Source organism: Geotrypetes seraphini, chromosome 2 (genome assembly GCF_902459505.1).
Source record: "Geotrypetes seraphini chromosome 2, aGeoSer1.1, whole genome shotgun sequence".
NCBI lineage: Eukaryota > Metazoa > Chordata > Amphibia > Gymnophiona > Dermophiidae > Geotrypetes > Geotrypetes seraphini.
Genome location: NC_047085.1, coordinates 511,938,095 through 511,958,523, shown reverse-complemented (window position 1 = coordinate 511,958,523; position 20,429 = coordinate 511,938,095). Strand labels below are relative to the sequence as shown.

General features: G+C 45.3%; 1 pseudogene; it reads right to left on the bottom strand.

The window, feature by feature from the left end:
• The window catches only part of LOC117354987, a 73,037-nt pseudogene extending 55,221 nt beyond the window's left edge, over positions 1–17,816 (bottom strand).
• Between the last annotated feature and the right edge of the window lie 2,613 nt (positions 17,817–20,429).

Here is a 20,429-nt window from a genome sequence, read left to right as displayed (position 1 = left end):
GGTTCACGCGGGGGGAGCAATGCCGGTTCTCATGGGGGGGGAGCAGCGCTGCTGGCCTCGGGGGGGGGGGGAACCTATCAAAGCGAGTTTCCATTATTTCCTATGGGGAAACTCGCTTTGATAAACGAGCATTTTGGATTACGAGCATGCTTCTGGAACGGATTATGCTCGTAATCCAAGGTACCACTCTATAGCAACATGTCATGAAATAGAAACACAGCTTCCAATGTAGGGTCATGAAATGGTTAACTGTTGTTTAAAATATTGCTCTGGCCTACATAGCTGAAAAAGGTGTACAATCTACTGACCTCATCTGCCTAAAATTTATGTCCCTACCTTACCACATTGTAAGCTAAATAGATAAGAGTTTGAGCCATGATGTACCCTACCCTCCTGTACATGTAACATTTAGAACTGAAAAATTTAGATAAGCAGAGAAATGAGCTAGTTTCCTATAGGACTATAAGTTGTAGCCCTGAACCTATCATAAGTGCTGGCTTAGGACCAATAATAATTGTAGAAAAGTTATAGAAGTAACAAATGAGAAGTTGTAGTTTTTGCATGTATTAGTTTGCATATGTTTAGTAAAAAGGGCATAAAAGTCCGTGCATTTCCTGATTCTAACACTAGTAGGCAGGCTGTTCACTGCACTGGAGTCCAGCATGCTGTAATAAACCTCTTGTACTTTCTTCATGCCACTGACTTTGTGTGTCCAAGTGACCTTTCACCAACAAAACACAGTAGAATGCTGATAGGTAACAGTCACTGCAAATTTCTGAACAATCTCTCCCCCCCTCTATACCAGTGTCCCACAAACTTTTCCGGCTGGCGGCACACTAAATGCAGTGCCCCAGCTAGAAGGCACATAGAAGTCGATGCGTGACATCATCGTGTCAACATCCATGCATGCACGGAGGCCCGTCTTGCCACAACTCCGCCGTTACAGGGATCCGGGAGGTGGAGGGAGGAGAGACGCCAGCCAGGAGAGTCATCCACACCGGCTGATTTCCTACATGGCGAGAGGCACATCCTGTAGGAAATCAGCTGGCATGGATGACTCTCCTCCTCGCCAGTGTGTCGCGGCACACCAGAAATCTCAGGAGGCACAGTTTGCGATACACTGCTCTATACCCTCCCTCCCTCCCCCCATTAGGGAAATGGCTCAAAAAAATCTCTGCCCATGCATATAACATAACCCCCTCTCCCGCCCCTCCTCAAGGTCCTTTTGTCTCTTCTCTCTGATCCAGCAATCTCTCTAAAGCAATCCCCCTCCTGCCGAGGCCCTCACGACAGGCACAATTTTACCCTGACATGCGAGGCCTTATCTCCGCTGCTTCCCTCATATTGTGATATTTTTTATTTGATCAAGACTTTAATAAATTTAACTATTTTTTACTCTTGGAAGTCCAGGATTTGGTTCCACGTTGTTTTCTTTTGAACACAATACAAAGACATCTGCTATATACATTTCCCAAAGCTAACATATTTCAGTCAATAAATTCTGATTTTTTACCTTTGTTCTCTGGAGATTTAGGGCTCCTTTTACGAAGGTGCGGTAGTGGTTTAATGCGCGTAATACTGCACGCTAAACCGCCAGCCGCTACCACCTCCTCTTGAGCAGGCGGTAGTTTTTAGGCTAGCACGAGATTTAGCACGTGATGAAAAGTCACACGCACTGAAGCCGTTAACGCAGCTTCGTAAAAGGAGCCCTTAGTTTTCCATCAAGTTAATTCCAGTTTCTTTTTTTTCCCCTCTTTCTTGTCTTCTGCAAATTATTCATCAACTTCAAGCGGCTGTTCTCCATTGGTTCCCCCTAGCGTTTCTCTCTTCCCTCCCCCCCTCTACCTGGATAATTTTCCCCTCCCCACTCCTGCACAGCATTTCTTCTTCTCTTCTCCACCCCCATGTGCAACATGTCTCCCTCTATCTCACTGTTCATCGTCTCTTTCTTTCATTCATGCCCTCCCTTGCTGCAAAGGGAGTGGAGAAAGAAATAGAGAGAGGGAGGGATCCAGGGTGCATCTCTATCACCTCCTCTCCCACCACATCCAACATGTCTCCTCCTCATCCCCCTTCTCATCTCATCTGTGGCTCAGGGATGCTTCTGCTGCCTGCCAGGCTTGGCAAAAGGGACTCCTGGCCTCTGAACCCTTTCTATTCCTTCCCCCAAATCAGCATCTCTTTCCTGCCCTCTTAAGTCCCATGTTCGTGCCCACTTCCTCTCTCCCTTCTGTGTCTCAAGTTTATGCCCCCTCTCTCCTGTGTCTGAGTTTGTGCCACCCTCCCTCCTTCCAGCCTTTGTCCCAAGTTTGTGCTCCCCCCTCGCTCTTTCCTTCCTTTGTCCCTCTCTCTCCCTTACTTATCCCAACGTGCTCGCTCCCTTCAGGGCCATCTAGGTGGGCCTTCTTCACACCTTCAGCCGCACTTGATTCTTAGAAGGGTTGTGGCTTCTGCACATTGCTGACCCGGAAGTCTACCCTCTGACCTTGGTCAAATTGATGGCCACAGCGGCATCTGCAGAAAGACGGGAGGATGAAGCAGCAGCAGTACCAGCAGTGGCAGGAGGGCAAGAGATGATGGTGCCATATACCACATGTGGAGAATGTCTGGTCTACAATACCAAAGCTATTTGAGAGTGCAGGAAGTCATTTATTCCTTTATCGATTTGGGCCGTGAGCCGGGACCAGATTCTCTCTGGCAGGCCGCAGCAAGCACTTCACTCACACTTTGATTTTGATTTGAATTCTTATATACCGCTATACCGTGAGGTTCAAAGCGGTTTACAATGAAGATAGATTAAAGATACATTAAAATAAAATAAATAAAAATGGTATTTTTATGCATGTCAAAAACTTCAGACCCCTCCAGTAGTTATGTAGGAACTGAACTTCAACTTTATTGTTCTTCTCTCCAACGGGAAAGAGGCATTTCTTAAACATGCAGTTGCTAACAAAAATCACAACCTAGTTATTGTTTATTCAAAGCTTCTATACTGCTACTAATGACTAGGGAGTCAATTCAAGAGCGGTTTACACGAGCTTCTGTAATGGTGTTACAATACAGTTAGCATTTTCAATAGACACATTCATACCCTAGTCAATCATCCTACGTATTTACACATAAAATACTGGTATCGTGTACTATGTTCATACTAAATCCTACTTATTTGCACACATAATCCTATATAATAAAACGCTAGCCGAGCATGCGCACTCAGCCCTGCGTGATCTGTAGGTCCGTGGCCAGAGTGCGTATGCGGCGGCTAGGGGAGAAACAGACTCAGGATGGAAGGATGCACCGCTGCAAAGGTACTGCAGGGGAAGAGACATATCGCTTCTACCCAAACCTCCCTCCAGCGCTGGCAGCCGCAGCACGTTAAACAGCCTGCTTCGCGACTTTCTCCTGCAGTTGAGTCCCTCTGCCGCATCACTAATGATGTCATCAATGACGCGACAGACAGACTCAATGGCAGAAGAAAGCCGCGAACCAGCCTGTTTAACGTGCTGCGGCTGCCCAACGCTGGAGGAAGGTTTGCTATTAAAGTCATCTCGCCGGGAGGGTCGCAAAGTCAGCGGGGGTTGGGCTGGGAGGGGAGAGAACAGCAGCAGCATTTACAATTCGCTGCTGTTGCGGCTTCAGGCCTTCCTCTCTGGCGGGTCCTGCCTACTTCATGAATACAGGACCCGCCAGAGAGGAATACCTGAAGCCAGCAACAGCAATGAATTGTGAATGCTGCTGTTGCCCGATGAAGTAGTTGAAGGAGGAAAATGAGCACAGGGGAAAGTGGCTTGGAGGGAAGGAGGAAGGTATGCCAGACCAAGGGAAAAGGAAAGAGGAGATGGAGAGAGGCCATATGGGACAGAGAGAGAGGGGGCGGACACTGGATGGAAAGAGAAGAGAGGGCAGTGAATGGAAGGGGCAACATAGAGGGTGAACAGTATTCTAGAACCCATTAATGTAACAGGCTTAATGGCTAGTATATTTATATTTCTTTAATGTTCTATACCGTTCTCCAGGGAAGCTCAGAATGGTTTACATTAATTTATTCAGGTACTCAAGCATTTTTCCCTGTCTGTCCCAGCTGGCTCACAATCTATATAATGTATATGGGGCAATGGGGGGGGATTAAGTGGGAGATGCAGTAATACCGACTGGATGGCTGGTGGCCGATTCTCTGGTCAATTGTGGAACAGCGATTGATGGGCAGGAGTAGCGTGGGTTTGAACCTACAATTTCAAGGTGCTGATGCTGTAGTTTTAACCACTGTGCCATACTTTCCTCATGCTCCATGTCGTGTTCTATGTTGCTTTATTAGTTAAAGCAGTCTATGAAGAGGAGGGTCTTTATCCCTTTCTTGAACTTTCCAGTGACGTTTCCTAGTTTTAATTCCTTCGGAAGTTCCACCACATTGAAGCTATCACTGAGAACATTTTTGTCCTGATGCTTTTTATCTCATGTCTCTGAAGGAGGGTATTTCCAACAGAGATTCTTGGCTCAAGCGTAGGGCGTGTGCTGGTGTATGGTATTGTGTCTTGCTGCTAGCTATTGCCGTTCTGAGATAAAGATCTTGAATTTCACCCTGCTTTCAATCAGGAGTAGCGGGGTGGCACTCGTCCGCCTCCATTTTCCCAGCAGAAATCTTGCTGCTGCGTTTTGTACCATTTGAATCTGCTTGATCCTGTACTTTGGAATGCTCAGCAGGATCACGTTGCAGTAGTCTAAGATTGAGAGTACCAAGGCTGTTATTACGTTGGATATCGCTTGATGAGAGAGATAAGGTTTAAGTCTTCTAAAGCAGTAGAGCTTGCCATAAGCATTTTCACATTTACAAACTCTCTTTCGACTGGCAAAATATTTGTACATCTCTAAATGTTAAGATCCTCCGTGCTGGTAGGAATCTGATCTATTGGTGGAGATAGCCCAAAAGACGATTCTCCTGCCCAAGGCAGTAGCTTAAGAAACCTCTGATGATGTCACTCTGGGATTCCATTTATGCACCATTCAGAGAGCTTCTAGCTGGGGCTCATGCACTGTAACTCTTCCAGAAGGTGCTGGAAACTCAAAGACTGAGCTTCCAACTGCCTTCTGCATGCTGTTTACTGTTTAAACACAGTGCATATCAAATTTCACCTTTCATCCCCTTTACACAGGCAGCCCTGAGCAGGATGCATATGCAGTGATGATATTCAAACCACCTTTAACTCAACGGCAGCCCTAGAATAGGGACTGCTAATATTCTGTGTCTAGGTTGGGGAGATTCATGCACTAAAATTCACATCTCCTGGTGCATGGATTTCCCCCCAGGCTACATCAGAGAAAATCATTTGGGATGTCCTCATCCAATGCTCCAACCTCTATCAGGAAAGCAAAACCTCTTAAGAGCTATCGGAACGGGCAAATAAATGCTGAAAAGCATGCATGCAGCGCAATGGGTGGCCAGTCCAAACCACCACATGATGAGCCCAACAGATAAAACTGAAATTCAAATGGCAAAAATCTTCCAACTAAATACACGCTCTCTAACATAATTTCACAGACGCTGTGTCCCCTGTGTTAGTACATTTTACGGGTGTCTACCGTATCAAACTAATTTAACACATTCTTTGTCGCCCTGATTTAGAAGAAACACCAACAAAGTTAAGGTCAACCCTGTACATTTGTTTCCTGGAATAAACCCCAAATCATAGAGCACACACTTTATCAAGATGGTAATACTGTACATTTCATCAGGCAAGGCCTATTCACTAGTTCAAATCTTGTTTTCTCTATAGGTGAACACACCCAGGGCTCCAAAGTTATTTAGAAAAGTGGCAGCTTGTTGCTAACCACTAGCAAATTAAGGATTAGGGTAGCAGCATGTACATATACATTTGCCAGACACTACAAATGTAGAGGAAGGTGGCAGCGTTGTTCAAAGTTGAGTGAATCTTTTATTAGACTCAGTACATGTAAAGGGTTTGTTACCTGTGTGGTTCCTCTCATGAATTTTTAGATCTGAAAACCAAGTGAAGCTTTTATTACACTCAGTACATGTGAATGGTTTCTACCCTATGTGGATCATTTTTTGTCTTTTTAGAGCTGAAAGCCGAATGAAGATTTTATTACACTCAATACATGTAAATGGTTTGTGCCCTGTGTGGATCCTCTCGTGAATTTTTAGATCTGAAAGCCGAGTGAAGCTTTTATTACATTCAGTACATGTTAATGGTTTGTGCCCTGTGTGGATGCTCTGGTGATATTTTAGACCTAAAAGCCGAGTGAAGCTTTTATTACACTCAATACATTTTAATGATTTGTGCCTTGTGTGGATCATTTTGTGTCTTTTTAGATTTGAAAACTAAGTGAAGCTCTTATTACATTCAGTACATGTATTTGGTTTGTGCCCTGTGTGGATTATTTGGTGGCTTTTTAGATGTGAAAGACAATTGAAGTTTTTATTACACTCAGTACATGTAAATGGGTTGTGCCCTATGTGGATGCTCTGGTGATATTTTAGGCATGAAAGCTGAGTGAAACTTTTTTTACACTAAGTACATGTAAATGGTTTGTGCCCTGTGTGGATCATTTTGTGTTTTTTCAGATGTGAAAGCTGAGCAAAGCTTTTATTACACTCAGTACATGTGTATGGTTTGTGCCCTGTGTGGATCCTCTCGTGAATTTTTAGATTTGAAAGCTGAGCAAAGCTTTTCTTACACTCAGTACATGCATATGGTTTGTGTCCTGTGTGGATTCTCTCGTGAATTTTTAGATTTGAAAGCTGAGTGAAGCTTTTATTACACTCAGTACATGTGTATGGTTTGTGCCCTGTGTGGATCATTTTGTGTTTTTTCAGATGTGAAAGCTGAGTGAAGCTTTTATTACACTCAGTACATGTGTATGGTTTGTGCCCTGTGTGGATCATTTTGTGTTTTTTCAGATGTGAAAGCTGAGCATAGCTTTTATTACACTCAGTACATGTGTATGGTTTGTGCCCTGTGTGGATCCTCTCGTGAATTTTTCGATTTGAAAGCCGAGCAAAGCTTTTCTTACACTCAGTACATGCATATGGTTTGTGTCCTGTGTGGATCCTCTCGTGAATTTTTAGCTGTGAAAGCCAAGTGAAGCTTTTCTTACACTCAGTACATGTAAATGGTTTGTGCCCTGTGTGGATCATTTTGTGTCTTTTTAGATGTGAAAGCTGAGCGAAGCTTTTATTACACTCAGTACATGTGTATGGTTTGTGCCCTGTGTGGATCATCTCGTGAATTTTTAGATGTGAAGGCTTAGCAAAGCTTTTCTTACACTCAGTACATGCATATGGTTTGTGCCCTGTGTGGATCATCTCGTGAATTTTTAGATTTGAAAGCCGAGCAAAGCTTTTCTTACACTCAGTACATGTATATGGTTTGTGCTCTGTGTGGATCCTCTTGTGAATTTTTAGATTTGAAAGCCGAGCAAAGCTTTTCTTACACTCTGTACATGTGTATGGTTTGTGCTCTGTGTGGATCATTTTGTGTCTTTTTAGATGTGAAAGATAAGTGAAGCTTTTATTACACTCAGTACATGTAAATGGTTTGTGCCCTGTGTGGATCATCTTGTGAATTTTTAGATGTGAAGGCTTAGCAAAGCTTTTCTTACACTCAGTACATGCATATGGTTTGTGCCCTGTGTGGATCATCTCATGAATTTTTAGATGTGAAGGCTTAGCAAAGCTTTTATTACACTCAGTACATGCATATGGTTTGTGTCCTGTGTGGATCATCTCGTGAATTTTTAGATCTGAAAGCTGAGTGAAGCTTTTCTTACACTCAGTACATGCATATGGTTTGTGTCCTGTGTGGATCCTCTCGTGAATTTTTAGATTTGAAAGCCGAGCAAAGCTTTTCTTACACTCAGTACATGCATATGGTTTGTGTCCTGTGTGGATCCTCTCGTGAATTTTTAGATTTGAAAGCCGAGCAAAGCTTTTCTTACACTCAGTACATGCATATGGTTTGTGTCCTGTGTGGATCCTCTCGTGAATTTTTAGCTGTGAAAGCCAAGAGAAGCTTTTCTTACACTCAGTACATGCATATGGTTTGTGTCCTGTGTGGATCATTTTGTGGCTTTTTAGATGTGAAAGCTGAGCGAAGCTTTTATTACACTCAGTACATGTGTATGGTTTGTGCCCTGTGTGGATCCTCTCGTGAATTTTTAGATGTGAAAGCTGAGCGAAGCTTTTATTACACTCAGTACATGTGTATGGTTTGTGCCCTGTGTGGATCATTTTGTGTTTTTTCAGATGTGAATGCTGAGTGAAGCTTTTATAACACTCAGTACATGTGTATGGTTTGTGCCCTGTGTGGATCCTTTCGTGAATTTTTAGATTTGAAAGCCGAGCAAAGCTTTTCTTACACTCGGTACATGTATATGGTTTGTGTCCTGTGTGGATCCTCTCATGAATTTTTAGATCTGAAAGCTGAGTGAAGCTTTTCTTACACTCAGTACATGCATATGGTTTGTGTCCTGTGTGGATCCTCTCGTGAATTTTTAGCTGTGAAAGCCAAGTGAAGCTTTTCTTACACTCAGTACATGTAAATGGTTTGTGCCCTGTGTGGATCATTTTGTGGCTTTTTAGATGTGAAAGCTGAGCGAAGCTTTTATTACACTCAGTACATGTGTATGGTTTGTGCCCTGTGTGGATCCTCTCGTGAATTTTTAGATTTGAAAGCCGAGCAAAGCTTTTCTTACACTCAGTACATGCATATGGTTTGTGTCCTGTGTGGATCCTCTCGTGAATTTTTAGCTGTGAAAGCCAAGTGAAGCTTTTCTTACACTCAGTACATGTAAATGGTTTGTGCCCTGTGTGGATCATTTTGTGGCTTTTTAGATGTGAAAGATGAGCGAAGCTTTTATTACACTCAGTACATGTGTATGGTTTGTGCCCTGTGTGGATCCTTTCGTGAATTTTTAGATTTGAAAGCCGAGCAAAGCTTTTCTTACACTCAGTACATGCATATGGTTTGTGTCCTGTGTGGATCCTCTCGTGAATTTTTAGCTGTGAAAGCTGAGTGAAGCTTTTCTTACACTCAGTACATGTATATGGTTTGTGTTCTGTGTGGATCCTCTCATGAATTTTTAGATCTGAAAGCTGAGTGAAGCTTTTCTTACACTCAGTACATGCATATGGTTTGTGCCCTGTGTGGATCTTCTCATGAATTTTTAGATTTGAAAGCCAAGTGAAGCTTTTCTTATATTCAGTACATGTAAATGGTTTGTGCCCTGTGTGGATCATTTCGTGTCTTTTTAGATGTGGAAGCCAAGAAAACCTTTTCTTACACTCAGTACATGTATATTGTTTTTCTCCTGTGTGGATCATTTTTAGATGTGAAAGTTGAGTGAAGCTTTTATTACACTCGGTAGAGGTAGATGGTTTCACATTTTCATGATCTCTTTTGTGTAGCTGAAGTTCTTTTTTGTGGGTTTTTCCTTTCCTCTTACCATGGTGGAATTTAGAAGTCACTTTATCACTGTTTTTAATTTGGAAGGGTCTCTCCGCTAGGTGTCTCTGGTCCTCAGGGATGTTATTCAGATCCCTGTCATTTCTCTCACACTTCCTGACTTCATCCCTTGAGATGTCTGTAGGGTCTCTCTGGTTCTTTGATTCCTGCTTATAATTCTTTGTGTTAATCTTCTCAGTTCCCTGGGAAATATTTTCACAGACATTTTTTGACAGTGTTTGGATTTGTTCCATTTCAACTGGATCTTCTCCTTGATTCTTTTCTCTCTTCCATTCATGTTGAATTTGATGATCTGCTGGATAAAAACAGAAGGTACTTCTCATGAGTTAGAAAACAGCAGTGGTTTCTATGATAATCTACTATAATAAAATGCTAAGCGCGCATGCGCACTCTTACCGGCGTGTTCCCTGATCTGTAGGTCCGTGGTCTGCAGGAGTGCGCATGCGCGCTTACAACGCATCTCTCTCTCTCACAGACCCCAAGGAGATGTGCGGGCTTGCCGGCTCCGGATCCTTTACACTTCGCTGACTGCTCAGCACACACACACCTGCACCGGGGAAGCGCGCAGGTCATCCAGCCAGCGTGAGGGGGGGCTACCAGCATCTGCCACGGGCTCTGCATTGCCTCCTGTCACTGTGGCCGCAGCCTCACGCTTAGGTAGTTTTCAGCGGCGAACTCGACCCGCAGGCTCGCCCTTTCGCATGAGGAAATGGAGGTGCGGACGACATGCGCACATTGAGCCCCAGCTGGCGCCAGAACGCCGGGTGGAAGAAGCGCTCGCGCTGGGTAGAAGAGGCGCTCACACTAGCGCCAGCAGGTGGCTGAGGCCCGCAGCCAGTCTGGGAGAAGAAGATGTGCACGATGAGTTCGCTGGCCAGAAACGAGGCGCCCGCTGTCCCCGCAGGAAAGGTTCCTCGGCCTAGAATGCAGCAGCCTGGCCCGCCAACAGACCACCATGTGCCTGCATCAAAATCTTCAGCAAGACTGCTGGAAGGGGGCGGAGCTCCTCTTTCGAGTCTGTCCCGGCAGGGAGCAGGGAAAGGAGAAGGGGTACTACTAGGCAGGGGGATCAGGTAAGGGGTGCTGCTAAAAAACTAGTACTATATATAGAGGTTATGTTGCACCAGGACTTTCATGTGTGGCTTGAGAACTGGTCAGTTTCCTATTTGCAGAGCATTTTCTCAAGCATTTATCTCGAGACAGAGCCAGTTTATGAGCTGTTTCTTGGAAATGGCAGTGTGGAGAGTTAAGGGAGTCAATTCTCTCAAGGGTGCTAAGTGTGTAATCTACCAGCTGCCTTCCCTGCTTCATCAGCTGAGCTTGAACGTGGGAGCTTGCTGCTGGACTTTAAAAAGCCGTGGATTGCCAATTTAAGGATTACTCAGGATGATACATTTTGGAAACTATTTTGAAAAACTGCATGTTTGGAAAGAACTCTAAGTTTTTGCAGTTTGATGTGGATTTGTACCATAAAGATCTAGATATTTTCTCTCCTGAAACACTTTTCTAAATCTAGATTCAAAAACTCAGTTAATTGGGAGTAACAGCAACTGAGAGGTTTGTGTGTCGCAACTGGAAGTAGCTTTTGTAGTTGACTGAACTAGGTATCTATATCTTCAAACCTGTTTACCGTGTTAGGTATAAATTCTAAGTTCTTTATAATATTTTAACAATGGGTTAGCTAATTAAGAGAATCTTACTTTTTTATTTTTATATCTGATCTGTTTTAGAAGCAGGTTTTTAGGAGTATCAGCTATGCAAGATCCGACCAACTTTATCTCCAGTCACACACACTTTATAATGGTTCTGAATTAGGTCCATTTCCAAATCAAGTGCTAATTTCTTCATGCCATCAGTCTAGACCAGTGTTCTTCAATCCTTTTACACCCGTGGACCGGCAGAAATGAAAGAATTATTTTGTGAACCGGCAAACTATTAAGACTGAAATTTAAAAACCCCATTTCCGCCCCATCTCCGTGAGCTCGGTCCCCAAAAACCAACTGATCCTATCTGCACAAGCCGCAGTTATGATTTTATAGTGAACGTATTTTATTAAAGTATAAAAAGAAACAATATTCTGAACAATTGTGATTTTATAAATACAAATATACAGAGCACAGACCAACAAAACCCCTGTCTCCCCTCCCCTTCACATATATCCCCTCTACTATCAAGAAAACTGAACAAACCAAGTTATTATAGAATGCTACACAGAAATATCATGCTAACAGTATACTGAAGTCACACAAGACAGGAATAGTGTTAGGGGAGTGCCCCCTGGTCAGAGAGAGCCGTACGCCAGCTGGAAGCTAAAGAAGCAGTGCCTGGGCTTTGCAGTCCCCAATTATGTCTCTAGAAGGATATATAATTCAAATCTGATATATTCTAATGACAAAATAGAAATAAAATTATTTTTTTCTACCTTTTGTTGTCTCTGGTTTCTGCTTTCATCTTCTTTTCACTCTTTTCCTTCCAGCGTCTGCCCTGTCTCTTCAATCCAGCATCTGCCCGTTCCATCCACTGTCTGCCCTCTCCCCCTTACATATGTATCTGACTTCTTTCTATGCACCTCTCCCCTGTCCATCCAGCCTGTGCTTCCTCTCTCCTTTTTACATCATTCATTCCATTTTCACTGCTTTCTTCATTTTTCTCTCTCCTACACCAGATCTAGCATCTTTATCCCTTTCTCATTTCTCTGCTGACCCCCTTTCCAGCATCAATCTCTCTCTACTTTCTCATTCCTCTCTCTCCCCTTTCCCTCATCTGATCTCTCCATTCCATCCTGACCCCCTTCCCCTCCTGTAATCTCCCTGCCAGCTGTTTCCTTCCTTTTTTCCTTCTCCCTTCCCTCCTCCCCCTATCCAACATTAACTCTCTTCCCATCCCTTTCCCTCCTCCCCTCTCAGCAGCATCTCTCCTTCTACCTCCCTCCCTCCAGGTCCAGTAGCAGCTCTCCCTTTATCCAGCAACTTCCCAGCCTCCTATAGTGGCTTCCTCCCTTTCCAACAGTTCTCAGTACTTGCCTGCAGCAGTGATTTACTTAGGCAGCCTTGGGTCCGTTGCTGTCTCTGAGGAAAGAGGAAGTTGTCGGTGAATCACTGCCCTGGCAAGTAGGAGAGCTGCTGGGAGGGGAGACAGCCACTGTCGAAGGCTCCCCAGGATCTTGCTCCTGCACATGCTGACCATCTCCCTTGTACCAGCAGCTCTCTCCCTTCCACTTGCAACTTCCCCATGGCCCTCTCCAGCAACTTGGCAGGGGTGGCAATCAAGACAGGCTGCCGACTTTGGGACCTTCACTCTCTGAGTCCCGCCTATTTTATTTCAACTTGTTGTTTCTGAACAGGCGAGACTCACAGAGGGAAGGCCCCGACATTGGCAGCCTGTCTTGATCGCCCGAGGCTAGGAGGAAAAGCAGTCGGCAGGAACCGCAGTCAGGAGGAACCACAGTCGGCAGGAAAATTAACTGCCGACTCGATCTCTCTGGCTCAGCACGGACCGGCAGAAATTTTCTGCGAACCGGTGGTTGAAGAACAATGGTCTAGACCAGGAACCGGTAGAAATTTTCTGCGGACTGACACCGGTCCGCGGACCGGCGGTTGAAGAACAATGATCTAGACCAGGGATCTCAAAATCCCTCCTTGAGGGCTGCAATCCAGTCGGGTTTTCAGGATTTCCCCAATGAATATGCATTGAAAACAGTGCATGCACATAGATCTCATGGGGGAAATCCTGAAAACCCGACTGGATTGCGGTCCTCAAGGAGGGACTTTGAGACCCCTAGTCTAGACCTACTTATAGAAGAGAGCAATGATTAAAAGGGAACACAACCAAAAACAAAGAACTTGTGGAGAGTTGATGTCCAAGACGAAAGCTTGATTAAAACTGATCAATAATCCACAAGGGAAAAGAAGAGGATTCAGAAGACACATATTATTCAACAAAGGTTTGGGCTTTCCTTAGCCAAGCTCCCAGGAGCATCCTCTTCTAAACAGTCTCTCTCTCCCAATTCCACAATTTCCCAGGACTCCTATCAACCCCTAACTAGGGAAGTTTCTTGTGGAAGCCTCTTCCTCAGGACCTCCTCTTTCACAGGGACCTCTGAATGATTCTTTGTGGCATATAAACACCTCTCTGCTCGAGTCTCACCCCCTGACTCAGTAGGGATGCCTTATTAAGGTGGCATCACACTGAGCTGTAGAGTTCAGTGCATTCTGGGACATGTAGTCTGCTCAGTTCTGGGATAGCGGCCCCTGCTGTATGGAGGCGGAATGGTAGCATTAGTGAAAGAGAATCCCTTACTCCAGGCTCTCTCAAACTTCCTTGAGCCGGGGCACACTAAAGGTAGTGGCCACGGCTTGAGGCACCCAGAAGTGCGCGGAGATCGCCTTGATGACATCACGCATGTGCATGACATAATCACATCAACATCTGCAAATGTGCAGAGGCCCTCTAGAAGTGCCCTTAGACGCCAGCAGGGGATGCCAGCAGGGAAGAGGGCCAGAGAGAAGGAGTGGCACTGGCGCCAGCTGATTGCCAACCGCAGTGTTTCTCAACTACTTCAAGCCAAGTACCCCCTAAATCTAACAAATATCAACTGAGTACCCCAACCACAGACCTCCCTAGGCCCATCCAAGCTCTACCCCAGATCCCATCCCCTTTATTAATTGTAACACAATTTTTTCCATTCATTTTTCATATACACAGCAGATATAAATTCTCAAAACTAACACATTTCAATCACTATATTTAAATAAAATCATTTTATCTATCGGCGATCCTCTGCAGGCTGCTGTAATTAGCTTTAAAGGTGAGACCAGGCCAGGGGGAAGCCGAAGGACACTAGAGAGAAGGGGGAAACATGCAGGTCTTTGGCGAATCGGGCAGCTCTGGCACTATACTGTGTAGGGAAATCAGCTGGCATAGTAACATAGTAGATGTTGTTATAGTAGGAATCTCAGGAGGCCACATGCGGCACGCCAGGTTCTATTTTGAGGCCCTCTGGATGTTTATCTTAATCACAAAAGCAAAATAAAGCAGTTTCTTGATCATTTGTCTCTTTAGCTATAAATTATAATATTATTATTAAAACTTAAACTTAAAAGGAAAGATTTATAAACTATAAAGAGTTTTACCTCATGCAAAGTTGTCATTTCTTTAATAAGACATTAACTGTTGTTTTCCCGAGGCCCTCCAAGTACCTACAAATCCAAAATGTGGCGCTGCAAAGGGTTTGAGTTTGAGACCACTGCTCCAGGCCTTCCTTCTGACAACGAGCCTCTCCTTGATATAACTTCCAGTTTCGTGAAATAAAGTTACATCAAGAAGGGGCTCGCCAGCATAAGGCAGCTTTGTGAACAGGCTTCTGAAGATTTTTCCTCATGGCAGAGTTTCACCTGAAGAAGCCGGCGCCCTCCACTTCAGCTCCAGCTCTAGAGCCAGCTAGCACCCTGCTCCCACTGGTACAAAATAGATAGAGGCAGCGGCCACCCCACCACCATGGGGTGTAAGTTACACTTCTCCCTCCGTATTCACGGTTTCAGTATTTGTGGTTCCGATTATTCACGGTTTTTAGCTTGCTGACTCCCCCCCACCACCACCCCCTCCCCAATTACATCAACTTGCATAGAGAAATTGCTGATTCCAAGCGTTTACAGAGAAAATTGCTGATTCCCAGGAGTTAGTTCACCGTGTTTTGCCGCTCCTTCAGGAACAGCCCAGGTCTCCCACCATGTTATTCGCAGTTTCACCATATTCACAATGGTTTTTAATTGAAAACAGCAAATAACATATGAAAAAGTTATTTGCGGTTTTTCTGTATTCACGGATCTGTTAATCCCCTATCACAGTGAATATGGAGGGAGAAGTGTATATCAAGGAGGGGCTCGTCAGCAGAAGAAAGGCCTCGGAACAGACCTCTGAAGATTTTTCATTATGATGCAGCTGGCTCCTTCAGATAACGTAGGCACAAGGGAAGATGGGGAGGAGATGCTGACCCGAGGGGTGGGATGTTGCTGCTGCTGCTATCATGCATCTGTCGAGGGTGGGTGCTGGTTGGCACAAAGGCTGGAGCTCAAGTGAAGGACAGTGTTGGATCTGGGCTGGGGGAGAGAATTTGGACCCATGGGGAGCTGGGGCTGGAGGGAAGTTACAGATAAACAGAAAGCAACCTGGATCTTTCCTTTCCTCCACCTCTTCAGAGCTAAGACTGTGTGGCCCAGAAGTTAAGCCTACAGAATGACACGGGGACAAATCTTTCCCCATCTCCACGGAAACTCATTTTCCTGATCTGTCCCCGTGAGTTATTTTCCTGTCCCTGCCCCATTCCTGCAAACTCCGTCCTCATCTGTATAAGCCTCAAACACTTTAAATTCATAAGTGTTTGTGGCATGTGAGGTTAAGGCAGGGCTTACAGGAATGGGGCAGGGACTGTGAGAAAACTCGCAGGCATGGGATGGGGAAATTGAGTTCCTGCGGGGATGGGGACAAAATTGTCCCCATGTAATTCTCTAGTTAAACTTTCACTTATAGACCAAGTGACTTATCCTCATCTATAAAAGGGTAGCATCCCCAGCAGTTCCCCTACAGAAGGGGCTTACCCCAGTCCCTCTTATTACTGCACTCACCTGAGCAGCTGCTCTTCCCAGTTTTTCTTTCCTCCAATTCAGGCTCACCCCTGATGTACGGCTCTTCCCCTTGTTTGATGTGGGATATAATCTTAGGGGTGGTCGGAGAACCTGTTGCTGGGGTAAGAAAATTACATTAATTATCTTAAATTTTATACCTTAAAAAAGTAACATAAACCTAGCATTACCAAACGTCCAGGAAAACCCGGACATGTCTTTTTCGAGGACTATCCAGAATGTTTTTTTTAAAGATGGGGGGAGTCTGTCTGGGTTTAGCTGGCACTCCCAACTTATGATTTTAAAGTGTTGGAGGCTTGGGCAGATGAGGACAGAGCTTTCAAGGATGGAACAGAGAAAGAACTCGCAGGGATGGAGAAAGATCCCATGTCATTCTCTAGCACTGCGGGACAGCAAGACTCTCATGGTGTCGTTTGTGTTCATCACACGAGACAAACATAATCAAAATTATCTTTATAATGATGGTCCACTACTGCTAATAGACATGTAAATGTATCCATTACCCAGTGAGAGCAGGGTCTGATAGTTTTCCTCCATCACCTCCCTGTAGAGCTGCTTCTGCTCTTCATCTAAATACTCCCACTCCTCCTGGGAGAAAGAGATAGCGATGTCCTCAAACTTCACCTGCATCTGAAACAGAAACCAGAAACACAATCAGCATCTTCCAGCACTTCCAGAAAGAGGCCTCCCAGGGTTGATGCTCATTGGGATGGAGGGAAATGTACTGGATGTACCTAATTTACATTCCCAGAGCAGTTCTGTTTCAGAAGAGCTGCCAGTGCTGGGGCTGAGTGAGGCAGAGGGAGATGCTTTGGGGTGGATAGAGAGTATTTCAATCCCAGAGGAGGGTTCTGGGCACTGAAGGGTTTCTGGGTTGGTCTCTCTCCTTTCAACAAGACCCACCTGGGCAGAAGCTCCTGCAGCCATTTCCCAGGATCAGGCTTTGCCTCTTGAAGTGAGCGGGAACCGGAAGTTTCGGCTCAATTGGAGGAAGAAGAAAAGACTCGTTTCCTGTTAGGCACAGGATGATGACGTCTCTACAGGGGCGGTGCTTCAAACAGGGTTATCTTCTTCTTGGCTCTTCCCCTTTCAGAGCTGATTGGTCAGTTTCTGGGGTGGGAGAGAAGTGGAAAGTTCCACCCACTACCTATAGAAGGGGAGGATTTTCAGCTCCCGGTACTCATTGGTCAGACTGATCCTGGGGCGGGGACAGGAGTTGAAGCGGACACGAGGAGAATCATTGCAGGGCTTTGCCTTCTTCAGGTAGGAAACGGACCCCTGCTGCCATTCTCCTGCCTTGGCTCCTCCCTCCCCGGACAGCCTCCTGTGGATCTCAGCTCTGTCCAAGCTCCGCCCCTTCCAGGAGGAGTCTAGCAAATGTGAAGCTCCGCCCTCCCCCTTGTGACGTCATCGGCCTTTGTCCTATTAAAAGCAGTGCTGGCTCTCCCTTTCTGCTCTTCTCTCTCCTTTCCCCCAGCCCTGCAAGAGAGAAATCCTGGAGCCAGGGAAAGATCCCGATTCATTTCTAGATCCTGCTCACAGGATGGATGGAAGTGGAGAGGAGAGGGGAAGAAGCTGGATGGGAGGGGTATAGAAAGAGGGCACATACTGGATAGGAGGAGGGGATAAAGGAAAAAAAAGGCACATGCTGGATGGGTGGAGGAGGTTCAGATTAGTGAGTTACTGGAGGGGTGAGGGAAAGTGAGGACTCCATAGTTGGAAAAAATTTAGTCTGCTACTACTGTTAATTATTTCTATAGAGCTACTAGACCTATGCAGCGCTCTACAGAGTCACAAAGAAAAAGACAGTCCCTGCTCCAAAGAGTTTATAATCTAAACAGATAAGACAGACAAACAGGTTATCATGGATACAGTTAAGGGGAACGCTTAATCAGCCGGCTGGGTTGGTGGGCAAAGGAGTAGGGTCATTGCAAGACCCGCAAGCCAATGGCGGCCCACCTTTTTGGCAGTTGACACTGTAGTCTAGATTTCCATTCCCCCCCACCCCCCCAATGGGATCCATTGCTGCAGAAGCAATGGAAGACCTCTCTAAGGGGTCGCCAACAGAGTGAGTGAGGTAATCACATTGGATTCTGCAACCTGGATGTTTTCCTTCTGCTACTACTTCATGTCATGTTACTTAGGCAGGAAGCCTTAGCAGAGGGAGAGCTTCCAGGCCGGCGAAGGCAGTGTATTTACTTCATCTGTACTGCCACAACCCAAAGAGTGAAAGAGCAGCTGCCACCAGATCATGTGGAGGGAGGAATTCAGGGGAGGTTATGAGGAATCATAGTAGGGGTGGTTTATATGCAGGACCACAGGGATGGGGAGGAAAACACTGGCCACACTTGGCCACACTGACCAAGGTCCTCAAATTCAAGGACACAAACTTCCAAGAGATGAGTGACTTTGTTCACCAGATGCTACAAAGCCAAGCAGAAACCGATAGTGTGGATGAAATGTGGTAGACTCTGAAAGCCACCATACAGGAAGCGACAAACCGTTATGTTAAGCTAGTAAGTAAACACCGTAGAAACAATAAACCACAGTGGTTCACTGCGGAGATCTCAGACCTCATCAAAGAAAAGAAAAAAGCATTCATCTCTTACAAACAATCAAGGGAACAGGACTCCAGGGCAGAATATCTGACCAAGTCAAAAGCCGTCAAAACAGCAGTCAGGGAGGCTAAATTCAACATGGAGGAATCTCTAGCAAAGAACATCCAGAAGGGAGATAAATCATTCTTCAGGTATATCAGCGACAGAAGTAAAAACTCAGGGAGAATAGTACGTCTAAGGAAACTAGACGGAGACTATGTGAAAAAGGACTCAGAAAAAGCCCAACTGTTAAATGAATACTTCTGCTCTGTCTTCACCCGAGAAGCTCCGGGGCATGGCCCTCAGTTACAGACAAGGGCTGACTCAGTTGACCCATTTAGCGATTTCAAATTTACGCCCAACAGTGTCCACGTTGAGCTGTCCAAGCTCAATGTTTACAAGGCAATGGGACCGGACAACCTGCACCCCAGGGTACTCAGGGAGTTGAGTGATGTCTTGGCGGAGCCGCTGTCGGCGCTTTTCAACCTCTCCCTTAGTTCAGGTAGCGTCCCGTTGGACTGGAGGAAGGCTAACGTCATTCCACTCCAGAAGAAAGGCTCCAAGACAGAAGCGGCAAACTACAGACCAGTGAGTCAAGAGAGGAATAGAACAGGCTTTAAACTAAGAAGAAGGTGAAAGCCGACAGTTGACAAAGGGTCGACGATTCGGAAGACGGTATCCTGTGAAGATACCGAGGGGAAAAATGGCTGGGAAGGAACAAGGGACAAACTGCAGGAGTCGACTAACCCAGAAGAAGTGGTTACAATGTCTGCAGCAAAAGAGAAGAAAATATGGACCGAAGCACAGGGAAAAGAAAGGAGGACAGCAAAATACCAGGATCTAAAGTGCATATATGCTAATGCAAGGAGCCTAAGAAACAAAATGGGGGAACTAGAAGCCTTGGTCAACGCAGAAGACATCGACATCATTGGAATCTCTGAAACATGGTGGAATGAGGAAAGCAAATGGGATACAGCACTACCGGGATACAAGCTCTATCGCCAGGACAGAACAGAACAAAAAGGAGGTGGAATAGCCCTATACATAAAAGAATGCATACAATCCACACAAAAGGACACAGCAGACGGCCAGCAAGCCGGAATCTCTATGGGTTAAAATACCGGGAAGGAAAGGGCCTGAAATAAAGATGGGCCTATTTTATCGCCCACCGGGGCAAACCAGAGATATCGATGAGGAAATGGAAGCCGAGATGAAGCGTGAATGCAAAAGTGGCAACACGGTTATTATGGGAGACTTCAACTACCCTGGGATAGACTGGAGGCTTGGAAGCTCGAAATGCACTAGGGAGACAAAATTCCTGGAAGCTACACAGGATTGTTTCATGGAACAGCTTGTTAGAGAACCGACGAGAGGAAATGCCACTCTGGATCTAATCCTAAATGGGTTAAGGGGACCTGCAAAGGAAGTAGAAGTAGTGGGACCGTTGGGAAACAGCGATCATAATATGATCAAGTTCAAGGTTGAGGTAGGAGTGTCAAAAGGCAAGAGATCCATTGCGACAACTTTTAACTTCAGGAAAGGAAACTACGAAGCAATGAGGGAATTGGTAAGGAAGAAACTTAGGAACACTTCCAAAACATGGCTAACGGTAAATCATGCCTGGTCCTTCTTCAGGGACATGGTGAGCGAGGCGCAAAATCTGTATATCCCCAGATTCAGGAAGGGGTGTAAAAAGAATAGAACAAAAGCCC